The 27053-nt window shown below is 38.2% G+C and overlaps 1 protein-coding gene across 1 annotated transcript in view; it reads left to right on the forward strand.

Moving 5' to 3' along the window:
- LOC132958404 (receptor-type tyrosine-protein phosphatase delta-like) overlaps window positions 1–27053 on the forward strand; it is a 353687-nt gene that overhangs the window by 176226 nt on the left and 150408 nt on the right. The window contains exon 8 of the mRNA XM_061031189.1: window positions 878–925. The gene's annotated coding sequence lies outside the window, so the exon portion shown is untranslated. The remainder of the gene's footprint in view (window positions 1–877; window positions 926–27053) is intronic.

Genomic DNA, 27053 nt, shown 5'->3' on the forward strand with positions numbered 1-27053 from the left:
CTAAACAAGCATTGGGCCCATGTTTTTCTCAGTGTACATCTTAAAGGTTAATAATTTAATTTTAGCAAAGAAACAAAATGTGCATTTTAAAAGAAACACTCAACAATTACACTCACCAGGACATTTTTCTTTAGATAACTGATATCACAACAGGAGTAGTTTTCTGCCAATTATGAAAGGTTTTGAAACCTACAAAGGTTAATATTCGTATGCGTTTCTTATCAGTTTCTTATTCGTTCAACACTGACACCAAATACAGAGCAATTCATTAATGTTAAACAGTCAACCATACAGCGTAAAGCATCAACATCTGCACACATACAGATACTAAAACAAAGGCAGATGCTCTTGTCAAAAACTCCAAAAGACACCTCTGATTACAAAGAATAGGATTAAGGATGGATTAGGATTCAGTATTTACATTTGGTAGGGCAGATTTATTTATTATTTGTAGTACCATTGAAGAATATTTTCATTTTGGTCCTCATTTGGCCTCCAGAATTATAATAATGAATTCATTAATGCTTTAAGGATATGTTAAAAAAACTTTTGGACAATTCATCCCCTGACTTTTCAGTTGAAAATAATTTTCTTTTCAGTTTCACCTGTAAGAAATTAGACATGCACCTGTATCTAAGCTAGTACCAAACTGTCGTCGCAGACGGGATGATCCTCTCAATGCCTCAGCATTCTGGGACACTAGTCCCTCTACTTACTTTAGCCAATTTGCTCCTGGGAGCCCCTGAGTCCTTGTCTTCATTAAGGGAGTTCCTCATTGATCAATCACTGTCAGAGGAGCTGCTCTGTAATTGCACTGTGGCCTAATCATGACTGACGTCTCACACTCCTCCCCCCTCCTCCCTCTGCTTTGTCACAGGTCTCAGGAGAGAGGATGTTCCATGACTTTCACACCTTCGACCTCAAGGTAGGCTTCTCTGAGGATTCTACTCTTCCCTATGTGGTTTATCTGTAGAGCTCTATGGGTTTTTAATGGATGTTATAACTCAAATGTGAATATTGGTGGAGACAATGAGGACAGGTAAGTTAAGATGGGTAAGGTGAGAGGAATATATATTTGAAATCAACTTATAAAATGGTACACAGAACTTCAACACAATAAGCTTCTACTTTCAGGGCGGCAGCTCCTGGCATGAGCTCTTAATATTCATCAATCAGTCCACATTTTCATGGTGGACTGATTGATGTTTGCTATAGGACTTGCACTCTGTTTGTCACATTCAGTGAAAAGGCCCTTACATCTGTCAAATGTGAATGGAGTGAATGTAAAACAAAACACAAGTCAAAACTGCAACAAATTAACATCCCTTGACATTTCTACTGAGAAAGGCACACCACTCCACAGGAAAACTACTTCAAAAATGTACAGTTGCCTCTATAACTAATCAAATATTTAGCAAAATTGTCTTTTTCTGCTTTAGGTTAATTGTTATATGCAGACAGTATATCTGCAAAAATCTAATTCTGTGAGCCTATAATTCAACAGTTTTCCTTCTTATAAGAACACAAATACTGACGCACTCTTTTAGGTTCAAACATGAATGCAAATCGACCTGTATGTATAATTTAATTTTGAGGTTTTTGTGCTGGAAAAAATGCTTGAGAAAGTTTTCAAGACTGATCTCTTCCAGCAGTCCAGTCCAAGTTATACACACAGAAGTATTGTTCTTTCCCCCTTACTCTTGCAATCATATCTGACTACCTTTCTTAATTTATCAAACAAAGTAGTGGAAATGTGAACAAACAGTCTCTGGACTCGTGAGTTCACACAGTGAATTGTAACTACTGTAATTTCCTTCCTAATCTCTGAAGTCAAGCCAAGAGAATTGCAGAATAACAGCTTTTACAACAGTAGATGCCAAACTGAGAGTGTGTGGACCCACATCAGATCACGCTCAAAAGAAGAAGACACTTTATGACCATTTACTATGAATAGTGGATGTTAGACAGACAGTGTGTTGCAGTGCAGCACAAGGACATCCTTGTCTTAGCTACAAACTGCCCAAAAAGGGGAACTTTTTCCCCTGAAATGATTTCATCATTGATTGATTTCCCCACAGAAATATGTTTAAAAAGCAGCCGGTTGCCATTGGACACAAGCAAAACAACAAAGTTAAACTTGTTCTTATGGCCCATACTGAAGAAGTATGACATTAAAATATCCCTGCTCATGATTTACTTTACACAACTGCAGCACACAGTCAGAACGATGACAACCGAGTATCTATCAGATACATGATCTGTGCTGTCACACCAACACACACACAAACACACACAGACACACACACACACACACACACACACACACACACACACATCTTTGAGGAACAAATTGGAAAAGATGCAGAATGATGTAAAAAGAAGATGGGGTGATTTAACGGACTGAAATTGATATCTCTGCCATGATATTAGACCCAATGGGATGCAAAAGTTAGGGAAACTTGATGTGATTTTGTCAAATGTTTTTGGGGTATTTCATTTTTTTTACGACTGTAAGAGGTTTAATGTCAGTTTGATGGCAGAGATTAGTTTGAGTCCTCTTGTGATTGTACATTAGCAGAAGGTTGTTCAAGCTGACAAATACTGATTGGACTGTAAGTCTGCTATAGACCTCTTTAAGAGCTCTTTATTATGTTAACATGGTAAAATATGCTCTCAGCACATTCGTTTTTTCCTCATTTTTTTAATGATTTAGATTCTTAAATTGCAGTCACTAACTCATGTAGGATTTCACAAATGACATGATCTGTCATCTCCAAGAGAGGGCATGGACACAATGTAAAACCTCCCCCCCTCCCTTATATGCTAATGCCTTATCCCGTGCCGTATTTCATGCAAATGCCTTTCATCGCATATTTTCAAATGTCATTTAGAAGACAGCTGTAGCACAAGCATCCATAATGTTGTGACTAGGGGGGAAATTGCAACATGGATCTCAGTCATTGTGAATTCTGCCCACAATGAGAGGAAGTCAGGAATGCTGAACTCTGTCTCCTACAGAACATGATTGTTTTGTAAAAGTTTGAAAACATGTTTGTGATTAATGCTGCAGCTGGAATACATAAAAAGGATTATAGGAAAATTGTATTTGCAGCTTATGGAGAACAAACCTAGTGCACACAAATATCTATCCTGCCTTGATTTTGTTTTTTGTTTATTCCAAAAAGGGGAACTTATGTACCTTTCTGAAATTGAAAGTGTGGTATCCGAGCATATGAGACTGCAGCTACTTTGGCATTTACTATTCCTGCTATGTCATTGTCTATAATACTGTTCCCGACCATGAACTCGGAGGAAAGTTTTAAATTTAAAATGTAATCAGCACAATCACCACAAGCAATCAGTTCCTCTTCATTCCACCTGATCGAGCCCCCCGCTAAAACACGAGCCTGTTAAATAGAGCATCTTATCAGGCCTGGATTAAGTTTTGACTTTGATTAACATCTGTAGTCGCAGTTAAGAATGTCAAAGTTCAAGTTTGGGGAAAATTTAGTTCTTCAAAAAAAAATGCAAGAGCGCCAGATGTTGAGGAAGACTTTTTGATAAAATAAAATCATCGGGGCAGACAAGGACTGTAGTCAAACTAAACCAAACAAAAAACTTGATCGTCAAAGTTAGTGAGTAGTTTGACATTGTGTAAAATACTTTCCCTTCGATCACCTTTAGTTAGATAAGAAGATATATTTTTACTTTTGTAGCTGTAGAGTAAAAATGATGCTGGAGTTAGCAAACAGTCAGCTTGTCGAAGCTTATCTTGCCTCATTGAGCAGAGAAATGAAATAGCCAGCATTTTGGAAGGGACTTTTTTTTGCCTTTGACCTCCAAAATATCTCAAATTAAGACCATATGTATCTTTTCTTTAGCCTCTGCACTTGGGCGGACTGAAAAATCCATTTAATTATTATTGGAATATCAGCTTTTGAAGTAAACACATTCCAAACATCTGAATTTATTGCAATAAATGAGAAATTGTTTACTGTAAGCGAGCAAGGCTTTTTCACTCAACTTGTATACATTTCACCCACGTGACAGAGACATGAGTATTATTTCTATGCTCTCACACCGCATTGAGCTCAAGTTAGCTATTGATGAACAAAAAAAAGGTGAGTTATAGCTAACATACTCCCTTTAATTTTTGTTTATTCATCGCACCTTGTATCGTTATCGCAGTGTGAAACAATGTAATCACACAGCACATATTCTCATATTGTGCAGGCCTAAGGTTTTTGCAGAATAAGAAGCAAACATGCCATTAAGTTATTCTTCTTTTACTTTAGACTTAAGATTGTCAACAGTGTGAAATATTAGACGATAAACTCTTTTGCCTTGTTTGTCCACACTGACATGGATTTAATTGTCTTTTTTGTATCTGCTGCAGGAGTTCTGCCATTTCTTCATACCATTGTTTAATGAATGAATCCCAAAGTTCTAAAGTTGTTTTCCTATTTTTCCTGGGTAATTGTTTTTAGATAAAAAGTGCTGATACAGTTTGGCAAGGCAATCAGCTTTAAGACAAGGCCTGATGATTGGAATGATTCGCAGAACATATCAAAGCCCTGTATTTGCAGTTATCCAGAGTTCATTATGAAACCACAACAAGCAGTGCTGACCGACCGACTCTAAACACTTTATGAATTTCAATGTCACTACAGCGGAGTTCATTTGGGGAAAAAGGCAAACCAAGCACACAGAGGCCACATCCAGACATAATAAAGTGTCGCTGTGTTCACAGAGGCGTGGAGAGGTGAGAACACCTCCCCAGTACATCCTCAGACACATCTGTGCCCATGCACCTCAATTGATGTTTCTTTTTCAGAGGAAATAGGTCAGCCGTGAATACCTGGCTCCTTCCGTTTCAAAAAATCCTTTAACACACTAAATTAAGAGTGTAAATATGTGGATTTATTGAGTGTGAATTAAAAAAATGCAGACAGATTGAAAGATTGAATTTTTGAAAGATTTCAGGGAGCTTCACAAAGGCATCAAAAGCATCTCAATATGACATGTTTTTCACTGTGAATCTAAAATTTCAAGGCAGATTCAATAGAGACTGTAAAGGTGCAATAATGCCAACTTGGCCCTCATTTGGACACCAAATCAATCAGATTGCACTGCTGTGATTGCTTAATTAAATGCTCGGCTGTGTAATGACTTTGCTTGAAAGAGAATTAAATGTCTAAACGCTGCAGGATCCGCGTTGAGCTGAACAGAAATCAATGGGACAAAGTGCTGGAACCCAAGGTGTTTTCCGACTTGTTTTGGGTGAGCATTTTGTATTGATGCCATCCCTCAGTCAGAGAGTCAAAAGCTCATTCCTCTTGGTCCAAAGCATCGATTGGAGGCATATAAACGGTCTGCTTACTTTGTGCTTTCGGGAGATGTTCTAGACAGTTGTTTACAATGCTTTACAAGTCAGCAGGGTATGTAAAGCTGTGTTTAGTCAAACTACTACTGACAAAATTCTAAGACTGTCAAAACAATAAATACACAATGACAATAACTGAGAATATACGAACAAGGGAGTCCTATTCCAGTTTTCAACTGTTCACTTTCTAGAACTATTGCATGGACATGCAGTTGCTCTGCTCCCTGGTTGACATTGTCAGTCTTTGGGTTCACCACGATCTCAACATCCACCAAATGGATTTGCGCAACATTTTCTAATGATATTTGTTCTACCTAGTTGCTGAATTCTGATAACGTTTGTTATACCCTTTTAAGCCAAAATGAAGTTCAACTTGGTGGTTATTTAGGGACGCTGTTATGTTATAGCTAACTCAATTATTACATACCCAATTTAAAAAAAAAACATTTAAAAAATGACAAGAAATGTCATCCCTTTAATTTTAAATGTCTATCCTGCAATTTAAAATAAAACTTTGGCTTGGAATTTTCTTTAAAAAAAATGCTGTTTCAGCAGCACACTGTAAACCACCTTGTCTGACATTTACCATGGGAGTGACAGGCTTGCATGATAAGAACTATTTATAGAAACATCCACAGATATTCTATAGAAGATTGATAATTCTGTTTAAAGAATCCTTTAATTGCTGAATTAGCTTACTGCACCACATCTACATTAGAGCACCTACAGTATAGTGTATGTCTAAGTGCTAAATGTGCAGTTTACAGCATGAATGTGCAGTGAATCTAAGTGTCCAACAAGGGGGATTGAATATGTGGTTACCTCTCTAAACCATCACAATGTCACATGGTAAATGTAAGCAGTACTTTGTTTTAGGATCACATATAGCTGCAAAATGAATTAATGGTTTTGTGGGCGGCAGTAGCTCAGTCTGTAGGGACTTGGGTTGGGAATCGGAGGGTCACCGGTTCAAGTCCCAGCATGGACCAAGTCCGGAAATTGGTCTGGTAGCTGGAGAGGTGCCAGTCCACTTCCTGAGCACTGCCGAGGTGCCCTTGAGCAAGGCACCCAACCCCCCCCCACCAGCTCAGGAGTGCCTGTTGTGTCAGATTATTTTTAGTTTGTAAAATTCTTAAATAAGGAATGGGAAAATGGTAATGTTATACCTGCTTAACATAAAAATGTTAGCATTATCTCTTTAAGCACTGTTAGCATGCTGACATTAGCATTAACTAGAATGTCTCTGCTAGCAAAAGCAGAAGCAATTATGTGCCTCAGAATAGCCTGACAGAGCAGGAAGACTGTGGACTCCTGACCGTGTTACTTATTCACTACACATCCTCCATATAGATCCAGCTTGATCCTCATTGTGTGTTTAGGTTTCTCTTAGATTAAATTACTGGACTGAGTTTAAAGTGTGTATTATTCCATGTAGATCCTTAAATGGCAGCAAAGGATGGTGGCATTTATCCCCAAATAACTTTCACAATCCAATACCATCAGTTTTCAAGCGTTTTTGGAGTGTTTTACCATGAAAGCCTAAAGGAAAACATTAAAAATCCAACACACACGGAAATAGTTCTTGAAAGGAGTGCAGTCAACTAATCTCACAAACATTTGATTGAACCAAAGGACCTTTAGAAAACCGCCAAAGCTGGGAAGGGCGTACAACTCCTAAAATGACAACCGATTATCAAACTGCCTCTGGCTCGAGACACTGTAATCCCCCAGATGTTTGCAGACTATGAAATATGAGAGTCTGAATTAGATCTCTCAAACAATGTCGGCTTGTCTGCATCCAGTAAACCCCCAGCATTTAAGTCACAAAATTAAGTTGACCCCGTCAGAAAGCTTAAGGACATGTAACAAAGCCAGCGGCCGTCTTATTACTTCATCTGCTTTCGTCTCATCTCCTCCGTGTAATAAGTTCCCCACTCCAGCAAGACCACTGGGGCTAATAAGGGTTTTATCTGCTTTTGATATTAGATATTAACACCTCATCAAAGTTAAGCCAGCGGTGGGCTCTCGTCCTCCCTCTAAATTTACATTAGCCTAACAATGTCTCCGAAAGAAATCTTATCAAATTCAAATTAAGGGCCAGTTGAATAGCCAGAAGGACACTACTACCCATCACTCAACGAACATGTAATTTGGTTCAGCAGCAAAGAACACAACCCTGCTTTGTAAATCACTGAGATTAAAGTTGTCCTGCATTGATACTTGGAATACTTCATAATTCTGATTCAAAATGAAGCACATTTGTAGCATGTAAATGATGACTGTTTGGCTTCTGGGTATGAAAAGATGTCTGAGTGAAACAATCAGGATGTGCTGTTTTGGAAATTCTATAAATAGCAACTCTGGTCTGCCTGTTTGATTTTTTACCTGAGGGAAAACACCTAGTAGAATGTTTTATTTTGCTATTTGCATCAGATGCTAAATACAGGTTATAACCCTGTTGTTAGATGACATCTCTGAACTTGGAAAAATGCACATCAAAAATCATATTAAACAATAATGTTTCAGAATGAATTATAAGAAGACAATTTGTAGCTTGTCTGGCTCGAAAAAGAACACATTGATGTTGTTTTAAGTGTCTGGTTTATTTTAGCAGTCTTAGTTCTCTGAGAAAATTCTCAAGGTAAATCCTGTATCTGCAGTGAGAGTGCAAAGGTTTCAGACTTCTTATCATCCCTTGTGGCATCCTTTGTCAGGTTGTATGAAAAAAAGAAAGAAATATTAACTGGAAAATATAGCTCGGAGAGATAGAAAATAAATTACTTCAGTGTGGCAGGGAAAAGAAGATTGTGAGATTTATCAAGTCAAGATGGAAATGCCTGCTAAGTCTGTGCCCCTGCCTTGAAAAATTAAAGAGAAATCAAACGCCTCGGAGTATACAGCGATTGTGATTTAAAGGCAAGTGTGTGCGCATTCATACTTGTTTTCTCAGTTATTTATTGTTGAAATGTTATTTCTGAATATCAGCAATTTCTTCTCAGGTTAGGTCATATGTGCTAAAAATACAAGTCATTATCTTGACACAGTTAAGCTTTTTACAATAAGGTTTTTGTATGTTGACATTCTTTCGCTAAAATCAACTCCACAAATTAACTGTAGCTCTACTCTCCAGTCACACACTTAACAGATTTTCTTTGAAACAGCTTGACTGGCAAAATCTATAATTGTACAGATAAGTGAACATGTTAGCTAGATAAAGGTTAAACTATCAGGGATATGTTCTCCATCCATCTAAAGCCAATTTTACACATTCAGCTCCAGCAATAGTGGGTGGGGAAGTGAGGAGGGGAAAAAAAAACTGACGAGTCAATATTGATTGATCTGGAGCCTTAGCAATTACCTCCATGTGCAGAAGACCATGTTAAGGTCAGTATTATCTCAGCTCATTTTATGGGTCAGCGCTCTGGCTTTAGCAGAAATAAATTAATGGGGTAAACACTTTAAGCTCACCTTGATGAAATTTACAGCAAGTGTTAAAGCTTTGCATAGGTGGAAGGTGCAGAGCAGGAGAGTGACCTTTGATATTTGGCTGAACCTTCATCAACTTAGCTGGTAAAATGCAGTCTATAAATCACACTGAATCTCCTGCAATGAAACAACTAGAGCACAATCATACACTGTAATTGCAATAGCCTGTTCTGAAATTTAAAAAAAAATGAGTCTAAAGTAGCCCAAGATACAAAATAAATAATTTGGTGAAATTATGAAAAATAATTTATTTTTTAAAGTCATATGTTTCAGCTTCAAGCACATGTCAAATACAATAACCCTTTACACAAGTACTATTATAAAGCACAGCCCACTGGGTGTTTCAACAACACTTAATAGAATTTGTATGTAACTGTGCACTTGTATGAAGCACTGTGCCTAAGGCTGCTATCGTCACTTGAAACTAGGGTAACAACATTAGAGCCATTGGATATCCAAATGCACATAAGCCTTCTTACTATGTAATGTGCAGTAGTTAGCATTTACAAATAATTAGAATGTAGATTAAATCCAAATTTGGAATGATGTACATTTTAAGTGAGTAATGTTTCTGATGTGTTGATTTATTTTAATGAGGCATGTTTATGTCTAAATATCTATAGCTTAATTAATTTGGTGAGCCAGTCAATGCAAAACTCAAATGACAGCTAATTAGCTGTTTGAATCAGATATTAGGTTATTGTGTAGACAGAGGGTCTACTTTGAGCATTAGCGAAGGGAGTTTAGCTCTGTAACAGTACTAGCTAACACATCATTTGATTGCATGCATAGTTTTAAGAACAAACATCTTAGCTAGGAGTACAGGTGTACCAACTACTAGCTATTATAAGTATAACAATGTTTTTTTTTTTAATGTACTTCGACTTTATCCTGTTATTTTGACTCAGATATCTCAAAAATAACTCTCGGTTCTGCCCTACAACAATTTTGCTATATTTCTGTTCAAAGTCAAGGAGATGTCAATCAAATTTGACCGGCCAGCTTCAACATTTTTGAATGCATCTGGCATTTATGAATGTTTATAGAAATTCACAGTGTCATGAATTCTTAAAGAGCCTCTCATCAGCGATTTCTAGAGGCTGTTAGAGCCTACTGTAAGGAAGGACTAAAGCACAGTGTCTTATATAACATCTGAGTCCTTAACCTTAACACCTGTATGTTTCCCCCTAGAAGGAATAGAGTGAGCGTTATTAGTCAACCAAGAATTTCGATCAGCTTTCACTATTGGAATTCTTCTGTGGCCTTCAGGGCTAACTCGCCAACAGTTCTGTTATGTTCTTAAGCCCAAAATAAATTCAATTTCCAATGCAGTGATCTCCTTAATGAAAAGTCAATGTCCCTTACTCATTGGCAAGCTCCCTAGGGGACAGTCAGGAAGATGAATTTAACAGCGGGCCGGACAATGCGCTCTGGGGGACACCACCCCTTATGATCAAACAGAATGCTACCAGTGTTCCATTATTACCCAGCTTCTGCTCTTAATGTGAGCTGGCAGAGGAGGAATGACAGTATTGATCGAAAGAAAGGGCTATTTATAATCTCACAAATCCTTTCACCAGTGATTACTAAAGCACTTCACTACTTTACCGAGCCTGTTCAATTTTCTAAGTGTACAGGGGTTTGTATTACTGACTGTAGATGCAGTAGTGTTAGTTTTCTTATGCAACAGGCATAAACATGCCCTCATTGTTTCTGGAGTGTCAACCTTTTTTTTTTAATCTATGATAAAAAAAACATGATTTTAAGCAATAGTAAAAACAATTCTAAATAATACACACACACATATATATATATATATATATTCTCAATTTTTGAAAATATAATTTCAGATCAAGTTCTACAATATTGGGCTGCATCCCTGTACACAGTTCAGAGGTTTTTGATTATTAATAACACCATGTCTTGTCAGCAGCTAACCCTGTGATAAGGAGAACATGAGGTTGTTGTCACGGCACATGGTTAACTGTAGTAAAGATAAGCTTTAATCCCCAGTGGGCTCGATGTAATGCATAGCAAAAATGGGGCGGCACACAACATACATCGGCACTGCTATGAAACAGCAGTGTATCGAAAATCACACACAGCAGAGACAGGAACATGCAATAGGTTGCTTATGACGCAGATGTAATTCATGCTTATCATCTTTCAGTAAGTGTGGCTCCTGTGTAGCTTTTTTCTCAAATGACACACAACAGTAAACCATGTGTGATTTAACATGCATGAACATTCAATCTACCCGCGGCTATGCACTCATGAATAAAACACTGAAATATGGATAATTATTGACCTCATATGTTTAACCGTGCCCCTCCACCTAGAAGAAAATTTGTACATGGGAGCATCACTCACATCTTCATGCGGTACATTCACTATGAGATTTTCAGCACGGATGACAATTAGATAAAGATCAAATGTCACACTCAAATACTTTTTTAAATATCCAGGGTTTAGAAGTAAACATTTTGGCATTGACATTTTTTTTTTGATTGACACATACAGAATAAAGGTAACAATACTCCATGGCAGCAGCTTCATATACTTTTACTTGGTATTTAGTTTGTTTGTGCTTTGCATCACTAATAGACTGTGTAAGAAGCTAAATGTTATTTACTTTACCCAATCATATTCAGAGAACATCAGTGTACAGTAATACATGTGTTATTATGTTTGCAGTCAGTTAGTGTGCATTAATATGATACACAAAACACCAAGATCTGAAGAATTTCCTTGGAGACAACAGATTGAGAAAACAATAATTGAGGTTTTCTAAAACGTGTTGCTAAGGTATGGAATATATTACTTGATATAGAAAAAAGAAAATATATTTGGAATACATTAATTATTTTATCAGAAAATCAATCAGGATGAACTTCAGACTGTTTATTTCTTTTTTGGTTTCTTGATCAGTCAGTTAATTTTACATCATAACAATGTTGTTTAACTTACAGATGAATTCGCAATGTGTGCACAGATTGTTGTTTTTGATTTATGTTACAATAATTCAATTTGTAGAATATTTGATAAATTAGAGTACCTGTTCATCGTGTGTTCACGGGAACAAATTAGTAGGAAGACGTAACTAACTCACTTATTTGTTTATAGACAATTTATTGTTGCTTATGTGCTAAATATCTGTTGCAATGCTTATTGCCAAATATAACAGATAGGAAGAGGTAATGCAATGTAAAACAGAACAGTCTTGTGCATCTATAGATGAACTGAAACAGCAGATACAGTACTTGGAAGTGTTTATTTCCATCTGTTCTTTTATTTCTTTTACAATCCACAAAATGTGCATGGTTGCTGCATAAAATGTTTGCATCTTGTTGCATATGCAGCCAGCAAAAGTCTGCTAACATCTGCAATCATAAACTACATGCAACATACCATATTTAACTTTCAAATGATTATGTGGTAAAATTATCTTTACATCCCCTGAGAAAATCCATACCATCCGCTGAGAAAAGCACCTAATTTATTGGATCCTTTGCAGATAGAGGATCTTTGTGCATCCTAGTCCCCACAGTGTGAGTCTCTCTCTAATGTGGCTGTACTGCCCATAAACAGACAGTGAGTGATTAGCGCCGCTCTGCCATTGACATCATTTGCATTTTAATAGACCATAATTACAACTCGGGGAAAATAAATTGCAGTTTGAAGAATGTTTGAATTACTCCAACTCTCCGGCTCCTCTGCTTGTGAGATAGCAGTGAGCGTATGCAGGAGCTGCCTGGATGGTTAATATCGGATTCAGAAATGAACAGAGAAGCGGGATTGCAAATGGAAAGCAGCAGAAGAAGACAATGTAGGCTGTTTTATGTTGTTCATAGCAGTAATCAAAGTGTTTGATATTTCACATTTTCTATAATTGTACTGATAGAGGAAAATGAAACAAAAAGCCAGTTTACTGTCTTCTTCTAGGGGAATGTTACACTACAAATATGTTTTTTTTTTGTTTTTTTTTTAAATCTTTGACTTTTTAGCTGTAGAACAGGCCTCTGATCATAAGGCCACCATGCCGGCCTCCTGCAAATTTTCAGTTTCTCATTAATGCTTTTGATAATTGCAGTTTCTCCATTTAATATCCCCCAGTCAATCTTATCGCTGCACCTCACCTGCTGAGATGTGACACCTTCCCAGGATTTGCCGAGGGACGTCTAACCCCGGCAGCTAAAGCCCATGTGACCCTGTAAGCAAGAGTGACAACACAATAATACTCCCCGCTCCCAATCTTTCATTGGTGGATTATCAGATTAGAGGCCCCAGTTGTTTATGGGCTCGGTGACTATCAAAAAAGTTGATCTGTCAAGTTTATCTTACACTTGTCGTATCAAGGCAGTGTCGGACCATACAGTTAGCTGCGGATGGAAGATAAGGCCGGCATAGCTGAATGAATCCTCTAGAAAATGAGAAACGGGGCTTTTCTTTTTACGCCGACGATATACTTTATCTACTTTAAGAAATGGAGCCCGCCAAAGCATTACAAGTCTTTTGGATTCCCTTGATTTCTTTGACCTCTTTGGTGTGACCGAGCCTCCCTTCTTTCATTTTATAAGGAGAATTCAGAAATCATTCACCAGTTTAAGACTAAGGTTAGTGGTGTAGAATGACAAAGATGATGTATCCATCCTCTTTCAAGCTACCCCTTTGTGGCATTCCAAAGACTTGAGCCCCGATACAGATTTACTACCAATCTGTTGTTCTGACGGAGTAACTGGATTGAGGGAGTCTGGTATTGAATTTCTGGATGTGATTAACTAACTCAGGCTTACTGGTTTCTTTCCATTACAAAGCAGTGACTTTGAAGGTCATGGCCGCTATAAAAGTATATGTCAGAAATAAAATCTGCGAATTACAATCAGTTTTGAGATTACTATCTTGATAAATCTGCTCTTATCGGAATTTGCAAGCCAAGGTGTAAATGTCTTGAAATCCCCCTTGGTAGGATGGGAAGTTGAATTTTCAAGCACAAAAGAGCAACCCTTATATAAGTGAAATGAGTACCAAGAATGAACACCTTAATGACAGAATATTATCTAGACAGTTCAGAGCAAAAAACCTGTCTAGTTAATGATTTTACAGTATGTTCAAATTATCAATAGTTTTTTGGTTTTATCCAATGAACCTGATTTCCATTCTCAATATTTTTATGAAAGGGGAACTGTAGGTGCAACCTTAACTAAGATAAATTAAAAATCTTATTGTATTAATAAATCAAAGAAATATTCATTTTAAGATGTACAAGTATCAAGTCTTTGTGGATTGAAAAATTGTTATTTCAGATGTTTGGTGAGTTGTTCTAACATTAGTCTGAAAGATCACAAAGTCAAGAATTTGTTTCCATGACATTTGAACAATCATACAGGAAACCCTTCAAAACAATCATTATAACTTTATTGTAATCGTAAACCTATTTATTTTCCATTTGTCAATCATCTTGTAAAAAAAAAACTGGTAACAGATCCTTCAACCTCTTTATTTATCTGTGTTTAGTTCTAATTTGCAAATGCTAGAATGTTACTACTCTCAGTTTCAATGGGGAGAAGATAAAGATAATACCTATTGAAATGTAAGGTTTTCGATTGTAATTGTGAGCATGTTAACATCTTACCATACCAACATCGGCATATATCTCATAGCACTTCTATGTCTTGTACAGATAGAGCCATCGACATGGCTGTAGACTCTAAAGCCTCTGTATTTGTATGTTTGTCTGTATACCACTGATAATGATGGCAGCACAAGCAGTGACACATGTTTTCTAGCTTTTAGAAAGAAAACAGTTGAATTTACAGGGTGTTTTGTGGCTTACAAGCTGAATCCTGTCACCTAACCCCTGCCAACTATATTCCACATTCAGTGTATTCAGTGGAGCACATTCATCAAACAGTGGCTTAACTGTTTGGGGATGCATGTCATCACAGTTGTGATTCATCTAAAGCCCTTTTGAGTGTTGGGGCACTGGGTAGTGCCAAACAGCCTGCGTTTGAATATATGAGCACTAGTCTTATTTTTTAGTATAGTAACAGCAGAACACCATCCTAAAGGGATAATCATAATTTTCCTTCTGCCCCATTCCCATCTTATTTATGGCACAGTGCACTGGATTGTCACTTCCAGCCAGTGTGATTATTCACCTGGCGAGCATATTATTCTAGCAAATACCACAGCCATAAAAAAAAATCATATTTCATTCCAGGGGGTTTGATGAGAATGCGCTGAATCCCATTTTCTAAAATATTGGGTATTCTGCGCGACAAGAATATGGCTTTCCTGATTACATTATGCCTCTGAGCTGTGTTTAGCCAAATGTGCATGACTTGCAAGTGTAATGTACAATAGGCTGCTGCCAGTGTGTCACATTAAGAGAAAAAAGATGGAACAAAGGGAGAAAATAGGTACCATTTCATCAGACTATTTACATGCAGATGAAATCCTCAGTGTGGAATATGTCTGTCAGTGGAAATTAAAACTCAGTTAAGGTCATGTCTCTCAGGTTATAAAGGAGTGACTGCAGGTCCTTAAAATACTCAAATGTCTGGGATAACATTATTTTAACTGAAGGCATTAATGTTTTACATGATAAATTCAATTTCAGTGGGTTCAAAGGAATTTAGTATTCAGTGCAACCTGAAAGAACCAAAGTCATGTCCATCAAAGTGCTACAATGTTATAATTGATTTATTTGGTGATTATTTTAAATCTAAAATCAGCTACATGCCTAAATGATTTAGTTGAATACATTTGGAGTATTATGGAAACATTTGCAGTATAGGTAACATGCCATAATGTAGTTTGTGGTTGTCATTGGTTTGTGCTTCTTCTTCTTGTTCTTTTATATTACTACTGTGGGGACAGCTAAATTCCTTTTACTTTTTATGGTGACTAAGTGTTTCATATCCTATTGTATCTTATTGCATCTTATGAAATTGCATTGTATTGAACTATATTGTATTGTTACACACAAAGGGAACAGCTTCATCAAAATATCGTATTTGTATTCAGAGCAAAATCATCCCTTGATACTAACACAGAGCGACCTGAGCCACAACTCGAGGCAGTCTGTAGCACAGATGTCCACCACATGGAGTGGACGCAACTCATTTGTTGCACTTTGCAGTTATTTATTTCTTTCCCAGGTCTGTTATAGGGAAACATCTGTCACCTTTGCCTAAGTGGATGCTTGCATGATCCATGGACTAGTTTTTGGATTAAAACACCCCCATATTGTTTGGCTCTCCAGGCTTGAGCTCAGGTGCAGAATCATGTTAGGCATTTGGAATGCCCTGCTGTTGCATTAGAGACAGGCAGGACCCAAACACCTGGAGACCTCATGTGTGCCACCAGAGTTAGCAGTCGTTGCCAAACTATCACATGGTTGGCTTTGGTTTTCAGAGTTATACCTTCCATTTTGTTTTATTTTTGATATAAGTTAAAACAAATACATTTCTGTCGAAAAGTCAACTTATTGGATTATATTTTGTTATAAATGGTACCTCTTCCAAAATGTATATTGACTTTGAGCTACTGCATGCATCTTGTTGGGTGAAAATTGGTACCCACTTGATAGAGATTTGTTAAATATGTGGCTATGCTTATGGGTTTTGTTAAATTTTAGAACAAGAATACTGCCTAGATATTTTTTTTGCTCCATTTTAGAACAAATAAATGACCTCTTATGTACGCTGGAATGGACATTTTCATATACAGGCTCAATTGCTCATATGCCCCTTCCCATAGTCTTTTTTCCTAATGGCAGTCTGCCCACCCCCCAAGCAAATTAATTAAATGGGCATCATGCCACAACTTGTGGAACAAAATCTGAAGCTCGTGTCTGAAGTATTTGAAGTGTCACCCAAGATAAAGGATGTCGGAGGGGTTTTAATTCTCAGAGCCCGGCCCCAAATAGCACCAGTAGCCATCTGTATTCTCGTTTCTGCAGCACTCACTAAATCAACAGACTCGACACAAGCCTGAGGATGCTTCGGCACAATCATGCATGACAACATCAAAGCTTTTCTTTATTGCCTCTCCTCTTCATTTTCCCCCTCCTCAGTCTCTCTTAGCTGCTATCTGGAACTAAAAGCAGTAGTACCACTGCAAATATTATCTTTGGGGTGGGTTAAATACTGAAAACACTCCTTGCTGTATCTAGTCAGTAGTTTGGCTCAATGATGGTAGCAGTGTTCAAGAATGATTTTATCCTTGTACAGATACAAATAAAGTCCAATAGGTGAATCTATGGAAGTATAAAAGTATTTCCATTTTAACAAAACATCTTTGGGTGTGCGTTTTTCATAGATTTCTTAATTTCCTGTGTTTGTTCTAACCTCAACATATTGACAACCATAAATCTTGAAAATGTCGAATGAGCCAGAACACCATATTTCCATGAGCGGAATGTTTCAATGATAAGCTGGATCTGTCATTGGGGAGCCACTCAGCACCCACAAACAGACTGAGCAGGCACCCAAGATGGATCTGTCGACACTTCATTCTGCATATCTCTATTTAATGATATTATATTTCATTTCCCAAGCAAAGAAAACACCATTACCCAAAGCAGTGAGTCGGAACGAGCCATTCTGCGACAGATTCCAGGCCTCCTTGGTGGTACAGTAATTGAATTACAATCGGCATATGACACAAAGTTTGGAAATGATTGTATTTGCTTCTATTTGTTTCTTTTGGGTTACATACTAAGCCAAACTTTACAGACACTGAATCAGCGTATTACTCACTTCTGATGACCATGATCTGATCATAGATGTTTAAGATGCAGCAAAAAAAAAAAAAAGCAGCACTATATAATTCCAACAACTTTAAATCAACATACAGGAATATATGAGTAGCCAACAATCATACAGGTCAAAGGAAATAGTCCCATGGTAGCATCTGGTTTGATTTCTGACACTTACTTTTCCTGGACTCATATTGATAAGTCCTAAAATCCATTTCTCTGGTAACAGTGGTTAAGTGCTTTAAAAGCCAATGGGGTTTTCAAAAGTGTGCCCCGTTGTTTTGACCACAAATGGAAAAGCAGTTATCATTTCAATGGGAGTGATCTGCTCATAGGGAAAAGGACAAAGAGGTCAGCAGAAGTGGAGTAAGTGCTCCCTCCAGCACAAACACAAGGCCATTGAAAAGGCCCCACAGAGAGACCAGGGGAAATTGATTTCAGCTTTATTTCTGGTCAAATGCATGACTGTGCTGGCGGGTGACCCAATGGTGGACCCGTCCACTCAAATTAGGAAACCATTTGGAAGATATGGCCACATGTGAATGGCCAATCACACTGTATGAATAGTGTGCCATAATAACATTATTTCACACATCAGAATGTCTAGAGGTCATCTTGTGGTCCTATTTGGTAAGGGATGATCTTTTTGTTGGGGGCAGGTTCCCCATCTACTTTAGTGGTTTGCAATAAATGCACTGTATGGTTTCTACTGGCAAGACTAAAGAGTAACACTGTAAAATGTTTTTGGGGCACTGTCACTGGCACAAATTACATAAAGACATAAAAGCTTTTGCTACTGGCTGCATGCGTTCTGACAAAAGAGGGATTGGCACATATTCTTCCCCATTGATAATGGAAAGAGAGTGCTTTCAGCAACACTGAGAAAAATTTAAAAGCCCCCTAACACCGAGCACCCATCCCCCTGGAAACGAAAAGAGGGGTGCACATAGGGAGGTTGAAGCACAGTATGTAAGTTGTGTAGTAGTTATGACATAGGCTCAGCTGACATTTTGTAAATAGAAATTCACAAAGAGGTCAACTACGTAGTATTCACATGTAGGATTTAGCCAAATATATGGTCTTAGATGTGATGGTAAGGGTTTTGTTAAATCAGCAGCCCAGGAATGAAATCCAGCTATTAAACATTATCAATACAGCTTTTGAAAACTTATGAGAAATATTTATTTTACTAAAACGTTTCAACTAAAGAGGTTGTTTATGCAGAATCATTTTTGGGCTTTGCAGCAGGTTCAGTTGTTATGTCTGTTTTTAAGGAGAGGAAACTGAGGAGAATGGAACTTTAAAAAAATGTAAGATGCAACACTGTTTATTTCAATCAAATCCACTTCTCCTATGAGAAAAAAAGGTGCGTTGTTAAGAGAGTAAAGTCCTAACTTTACAAGTGTGATAGGAAATGTAAAGGTCTGGCCTCTGGGTTCCTCCTCTTTATTTGTACAGTATATGTCTTCACATCTAATTGTGGGGCACTACAATTGAGCTAAGGAAGCTGAATTAAATGTGTCCAGAAACTATTTTAACATGTCAAACCAAAATGTATCTCAAACTACTTGCGAACTTGCACTAAATAACACTTGTACTGTGAGTAATTGCTTTTGCAGAATGTATTTTCTGAAAAGCTTCCTAATAAGCTATTGTTGTTCATTAACTAAACAATTATGTATTTTGTGTGTCATTGCTTTAGTAGTAATCAGTTTGGAAATGTTGTGTTTGTTGGACCCTAAACTTTGATAAATATATTTTCATTGGAGCTTTTAATTTTGAAGTAATTAATTCAATTTTAACAGCAAACACTACGGTTGTAGATTTAAAATAAGAATCTTTAGAGTTACATTTGTATACTGTTGACACAGCAGTTTGAATATGTCAGGGTTGGTGGTCTCATATTGCTAATAACATATTTGTCATTGAAGCTTGAAGATGAACAAATTCTACTATGATCAACAACATACTTGGGGAAGATTTGAGTTAGAATCTTGAAATTTCAATTTTTAATATTGTTGATGCAACAATAACAAACATCCATCAAGTAAAGGGTACAATAGTTTCATCCTTTTAAATGTTTTTTGTAAAACATTCATGCACCATGGGAGCTCAGTGCTCATAGCCGCGTTCTGTGTACATACATGATTTATGTATGGTTTGTTTGCTTGGCAGCCTGACGCACATCTGCTTCAGTATGGGGCTCATTTCAGCCAAAAAAGAAAAGAAATATCCAGTCTTTTGTCATCCACCACCACCATGTTTATTTAAAACACTACAGTATATGAAGCAGGACAGGAGGCACTGGTACGGAAAAGAGGGCTGTACCAACCATGGCCATGTTGCTTCAACACCCTGGACCTCTGGGCTTCTCTTACTGCCAAGCTGCAGTCACCCATGGAGCCATGTGCTTATTTTCTCTGCCCTCTTCTTGACCATATGGAGCATAAGGGTCATAGGGACACGGTGTATCACAGATTTGTCTCTGTGTGTGAGAGTGTGTGCATATTGTGTGTGTGTATAAGTATTGCCTGTTTGCAAAATGAGTCAAATCTGCTCGCTAGTGACTGTGGATTTGGCAGCAGGGTGCATTGATTTTGTCAGCATTTGCATTTTCCTGCCAGCCAAGAGTACTTTTATTAGCTCTACCAATATAGATGCAGCACACATCATAGTCTTTTCACATTTGGTTGTGTTGGACCTTACACAATGGCTGTGTTGTTTTCTTAGTTGATGCAGGGATTCCTTTTTTTTAACGTGAAATTCAAAACCTTTCATTGCCTAGCTGTTTTCATTCATGTGAACGACGGCTTTTCCAGGCAACAAATACAAGAAAAACCTCAGGTGATATATTTAAATGCCAAAGGTCAAACAGTCGTTATAGGTGTGAAATGATGAAGTGTCTTTTACTCCATTACCAGCTGATTCAGGGTCAGCTTGTCAGAGCTGACATGCTGACATAGTAGCAACCTCTCATTTAATCACCATATTAATTCAGCCATCACAAAGCCCTAATGACACAGCCGCTGGCCGATTAATCTCCGAATTTGATTTAGCGAGCATCCATTCATCATAACTGACTGTTTCAGTATGTAATCAATATGGCCCCTTTTAGCACCTCAGACACCTAGACCTCAAGAGGTACACAGTCGTGGTGTGAAGAGCGTTATGATAAAGTAAATGCTTGCCCAGGCCAAAGGGGAGAAGCATCAATCAAGTAGCGATGCATACATCAGCAGCACCTTTTTCCTCAGGTCTCTGGAGCCTCTTTGAACACGAAGCAAATGCAACAGTACAGTACCTGTCATCAAAAGGGAACATGTGAGTAGTATTTCATAGCTTCAATGAAATCTTGAGTAAAGACACAGCTTTTCACACACCTCTAGTATTTGAAATGACACAGATATTGCCTTAAACATGGGATTAGGAATGGGATCAGTGTGTGCCCTAATCTGATCACCAATCCGATACTGTAATAAATAAATACAAATAAATTAACTTTTTTAGATTATCTGAAACAGTTGGTAACCAGAGATGGCACTCACAGTCTGAGTCTCAGACTTGAGTCACACTCTCTCGTGAATCGTTGTTATTCCTAGATAGATTTACGTCCTAGTTGTAAAACAGAATCTTTGCTCCCTGTTTACTTGTGTACAATTGCTATTAGTCCTGTATCTTGGAATAAGCTTCGTTCATTGTGCACCTTGTCAGTATCCCTGCATGCTCGCGCTTGGACACACTCCCCCCCCCCTCCATACATACACACACACACACACACACACACACACACGCCATCAAGCCGCAGGGCAAAAGCAGCTCTGCTCACTCAAGGGGAAAGTGAACAGCTGTGCCTGTGACAGCTGGAGCAGTCATGACATCCCTTCACCAAATATCAGGAATGGCTTAGGACGCAATGGCGAATCAGCCCGAGAGGGGTCCATTTACAACCTGGACGAGACGCATGGAGGCTTTACCCTGCGACCAGGCTCAGTTTTTCCTCTTCGTGTTTGCGGTGATAATGTGAGAAGTAATGAGTTCCTCCTTGGTCCTCTGCGCATATAATAGTCCCCCATTTGCTTCAAAACAAGCCCAATGGAGCAAATTAGAAAATATTAAGCCCATGAAAAAGGAGCTGAATGCTAATGTTTATTTTTCCGATGTCAATTTAAGTGATCAGATTTCCACCAGAATCATGTTTCATTGCTTACGCTTTCTAACTTATGGAGAACAAGCAGGAATTCATTCACACAGGCAGAGTAGAAAACATCTGCTAGACGCCATGAAATAAAAAACAAGATCGACATTCAGAATTAAGTCTGTTAAACTAACAGCAGTGGCATGTCAATCATTTCACCGTACCCCGGAGACACATAAGAATACAAATTGTTATCGCGCATAAACACTTTTTCTAATCATCTCAGAGTTCGGGGTTTTGTTTGAAATATAAAAAAAATGATGGATGTCTAAAAACTTGTTAGAACCAGTCGTAATTGTGAAGGCAGCATTTAAAAAAAAAAGAAATCTGTGTACTATGCAAATGAGCATAATCACCTTCAGCCCCTTTAGCACCAGACCAATTTTAATTACACCTTAATTTCATGTATAAATACCCCCTATTCAGACGAGCTGCTGCAGTAAGCCCCTGCAGAATAGACTGAGTGGGAGGACTGTATAGGTGCGGATAATTACAACTCACTGTTATGGACTCCTGATTATATGAGGTGCCGGCCAACATACTGTCTCCAAATATCAGCGAATGAACTTCACCGGGGTGCTAGATTAAAGTCTATCACAGCTATGACAGCGATGTCCTGTAAAACTGAGCAGTACTTCATACATGGCTAGGACAGTTTCTTTATCTCCAAGGTGCAGCTTGGACGGACCAATACTGTGATGTTAGAGCAAGATAACTAAGACAGCAGACTTGACAAGCCATAAAAACCAAAAATATATGACTTCAGGTCATATAAAAGGAGACTTCGGGTGAATTTTACAGAAAGCAGCAGCATGGCTGGTCTGGAATTTTCACTGGAAGAATTTTTGTTTCGTAAGTGGAAATATGGTGACACTGGTTTATGTATAAAGGAAACCTTTAAAGGCTGCCTTTTGAGACATGTACAGTAGGTTGAAATAAAAATGATTTAAAATGAGGTATGTGGTAAGTTCGTGTTTCAAATTTAGTTTCATGTGTCTACAAAACATTTCCAGGTTCAATCATGTTGATAACAGATAACCCGCACGTTTACTTCTCTTTTGATGGAATCCATTGAAAAAACAAAAAATAATGTAAAGCTATGTTAAAGTTAATGATCGCTCCTCCGCAGCTCAAACAATTTTTATATATCTACCTGGGGAATTAATCCAGACTGACATACAGCCAAGTCGCAGTCCAGTTTGAAGAACTATAAAAGTTGAACAACTATAAATAGATCTCTTTTTTCTCTCCTGAAGGAACTGAAGATCGAGCATTATTGAAAACACCGGAGGAACATATGCTTAGGCACAGCTTGCTGAGGCCTCAGATGTTTCTTAACAGTTGATTTCCTCAAGTTGCCTTTCCTTTTTTTCACCGTGTTATTGTGCTAATTATTTTTCAGCACGTTCCACATGGGTGGACGCACGGCTTTGGACTGCGACAAACTCAACTCCGTTTTTTTTCTTCTTAGCCCCAGAAGCACCCGACACAAGGAGTGCTGAATGTAAGCCCAGCTGTGTGGCACATTGAATCTACAACACTACTGACTGCTTTGAAATGCTTATGAGGGCTGATGGAGCGTTTTCTTGCTTTCCACTTCTGCCGCCAAATAAGATCTGTGGTGAGAAATCTTCCCATAGAGTTGCTCTCACAGTGCTGATATTCAGGTGGATTCATATATATTGAAAAAATCAAATCACAGTTTATTATGCCAGTTTAGGATGATTTGTATTCTACTATGTGTTCTCCACCTCCTGCCAGGCTTGGAGGCTTTGAAAATATGAACCAAGTACTTTCATTATTCAAAAAGTGCTTTGTGGTGCTTCCCGTGATTGCCGTAGACAACAGCATGCGCTGACACAAAGGCAGAACAGTAATGCAGTCAAAAAAGTGTGTCATTGTTTAGCTTGTCACACAGAATTTTCTGGCTATATTATCTCCCGCAAACCTCAAAAACATGGTGTGGAACCTTTTGTGTCTGCCATGATGTGAAATTGGTCTTTACTTTGTGTGTGTACCAATGTCACAGTTGAAATCGGAACTGTTTTCAAACTACTGTGGTTTGACCTGACTGTAAAAATCTCCTGACTTCAGCGTGCCAGATATGATCTGAAATGGCAGCACACAAAGTCAGACTGAGTCTGTCACCCTCTGTCATGTTTCTGATAATTTTTTGCTCCTAAAAGCAAGATGATAAAAAAACCAGCCCTGTGGGTGTTTTTTTTTATCCTGTTAAGAAAAAAATAAATGAGCTAATGCATATTTCACGTTCTTTCAGGAGAAAGGGAAAAGTGCTGGCTGTTCTATAATTTCAGACTTGCCTACTGAGGTCAGGGGTTCCATGCTTGAATGCCCGCATTTGCATCTTTGACTCGCTCGGGCCCAGTGAGGAAGAATGAGCTGTTGCATCGCCTGTGATGTGCAAAAAGTGAGAATGTACAACAGCATTCAGTGAACTACGTGCGCTTCACTGAACTCGGCGTGAAACTATTTCATCACAGCAGGGTCTGCCTTCTCTCACAGAAACTATACAAATGCAAAAAAAAAAAAAAAAAAACATATTAATGGGGCCACACTGTCACTGGAACAAAAGAATAACGGCATCAACACCCTAAAAAAGCAACATGACATGCAAAAAGTGCTACCTAATTCTATTTACATTTATTTTTATGCACGTGTCGAATTCCATACCTGTAAGTCTTTTTTCTTTTATATTTTTGCATGTCAAGTATGTGTTTGGTCTGCAGTTTTCCATCCCCCCGTTTTTATGCAGAATCACAACAACACTGGTAACCAAAGGCATTTGCAGTGACCGGGCTATATGACCCTTGTTTGTCATTTCCCAAGCTATTACCTCCCTATCCAAGCAGGCAAGGTGAAATCTGCATCTATTCCTCATATTATTTACATATGAACTAATGATTCCCCTGTGGGCTCACTGTGGCCTTCCAAATACTCTGTGTGGTGCAACCGTGGGTGATGTATGTAAGGTACTAGTGGGCAAGTGAAGCTGGTGACTAACCCGGTATGATACATGTTTTCACAGCCTAATTGCAGCTCCCAGCTGAATAGGCCATAAGCCAACAGAGACCTACTGACCTTGGTGGAAGTTAAAATAAAAAAAATAAAAAAAGGGCCCCATGCCTCTACATGACCCACTTTGTTAGTGAAAAATCTTTGCTAGACATTAAACAACTCTGAAAGGCTATTGTGAATTTGCCAAGTTACCACATGGGCAGGGATGTCAGGAAAGCTGCTTGTATATTACATCGAAAAAAGGAGTTAACATCTGTCACACACCCTGGGGAGAGTACTGTGAAGTTTTACAGTAAGTAGTGCTTTACTCGTGTTTGTATATGGCAGTATTTCTAAGGAAAGGGGAACCGAGCAGCATCACACAACCAGTTATGTCTGCAGCACAGGCCTCTGCACCAACTGTTCAATTCAAGGATGAAACATTGAACGCACCACATGTCTGCTTGCATAACTTTACCAATACTAGTACATTATGTCGTGTCCAACTTTATCAGAAACACCTGGAGGTAATCTGCTCCAGTGGTGGTATGCCACACAAAGATATTGATGGAACAAAATAACACACCATCTTTCAAAGAGGCAGATGCTGCCCTCTTTGTTCCCTATCACCCGTCTTCCTACCCCGTTGAATCTAACAGCTGTTCTTTCTCTGCGCACTCAAACAGCCAAGTAAAGGCAGGAAACAGATAATTGAAAATGTCGATCTCATTAATTATCAGTGTGGAAGTTGAAGAAGCAGCTTTCATTGGGAAATAAATGGCTCATTCTGCATGTTTCCGACCTGAGCGCTTACAAAGCAAATTCCCACTCCATGGCAAAGCCTTTTACCAAACTAAGAGTGATGTGCTTTTAATATGTATTTATTGGCAATGAGTTAATAGACAATGTGTTATATGTGTGGGGTTAATCATAGTGACACACTCATTAACCTCATAATTCATTGTTAATGTTGATTTTAAATTTCAATACTTTGCGGATTTGGCTCAGTCTAACTATTCTCATGACAATAATTAAGCTATTTTCAGAAACGTAGATGAATGGTTCCATTGTATGCTACCTGCAGAGTACTGAATAGAAAACAGACATAGCAAAAAAGAAAGCAAGTGAACAAATGAGCATTCAGCAGATTCAGAGCCATTAAGTTGGTGGAAACCAAAGCAAGATATAAGTAGAGTGAAAATGTAGATAAGCAGACAGAAACGATTACGAATGAATACCGTTCCACTAAACGTGCAATACTGGCAAACTTAAAGTTATGGCAAAAACATACTGTATGGGGACACAATAAAATTTTTCCTCATATTCATATTTCAGGGAAGAGCATATAAAAAGGGGTTGTTCATAATATCTCCATGTCCCTTCTCTCATGAGACTGTTTTAGAAAGCAGCAAGGTACTTATTTGGCAAAAAAGGTCAAATAACTACAAGGTCAAAGAAGTACAAGTAAATGCAAATTTTGCTCAGTATCTGTTAGATTGGTTCATTGGCAAACATGAATGAACCTAAAAATGGTATTGCAGGTTTTACTGAAGTAAAGCTCAATGGTATTGAAGTTACTTAAACAGCTACCACAGAAGAACCCATACATGGATGCCTGCACAAAAAACGTTATCGTTACAAGGCAAAGTTTGAGTCCACACTACCATTCTCACAATAATGGCATGGCATGTCTGTTTTCATCATTGAACAACTCTCCCTTAAATAAATAAACAGTGGCTGTCAAAAAATTAACAAGCTTTTTTTGCAACTCCAACCCACAGTTTGAAACCAGTCCTTAATGTAACATTCTGTGTCCAAGTGCTGCAGATTACATACTAATTCATGTCCAATTTGAACTGCTCATCCTGGTCCATTGCGAGAGGTGCCAGCCAGTGTTGTACCTGTAACACATACTACAACTCCTAATTGATTTTACAAGGCAGCTTAGGCTCTAATTGCTGATTTGCCTGGGGAGATTCTTGATCCCAGTGGCTGAGCAGGTTCTTTTTGTGGTGTGCTGTTAGAGGAGACTTTCATTCATGGGAGAGCAGACAGGACAGGGATTGAATGAATGCATCAAGAAACAAGTTGTGTACAGCATTCAGAGTAAAGGCAGATATCAGCACTTGACATGAGTCATCGGATGCATTCTTTGAAGCTTGCTTATATCCCATATCCTGTTTCAAAGTTATACTTTTTTTTTTGCAAATAGT

The sequence above is a fragment of the Labrus mixtus genome, chromosome 23 (assembly GCF_963584025.1).
Source record: "Labrus mixtus chromosome 23, fLabMix1.1, whole genome shotgun sequence".
NCBI lineage: Eukaryota > Metazoa > Chordata > Actinopteri > Labriformes > Labridae > Labrus > Labrus mixtus.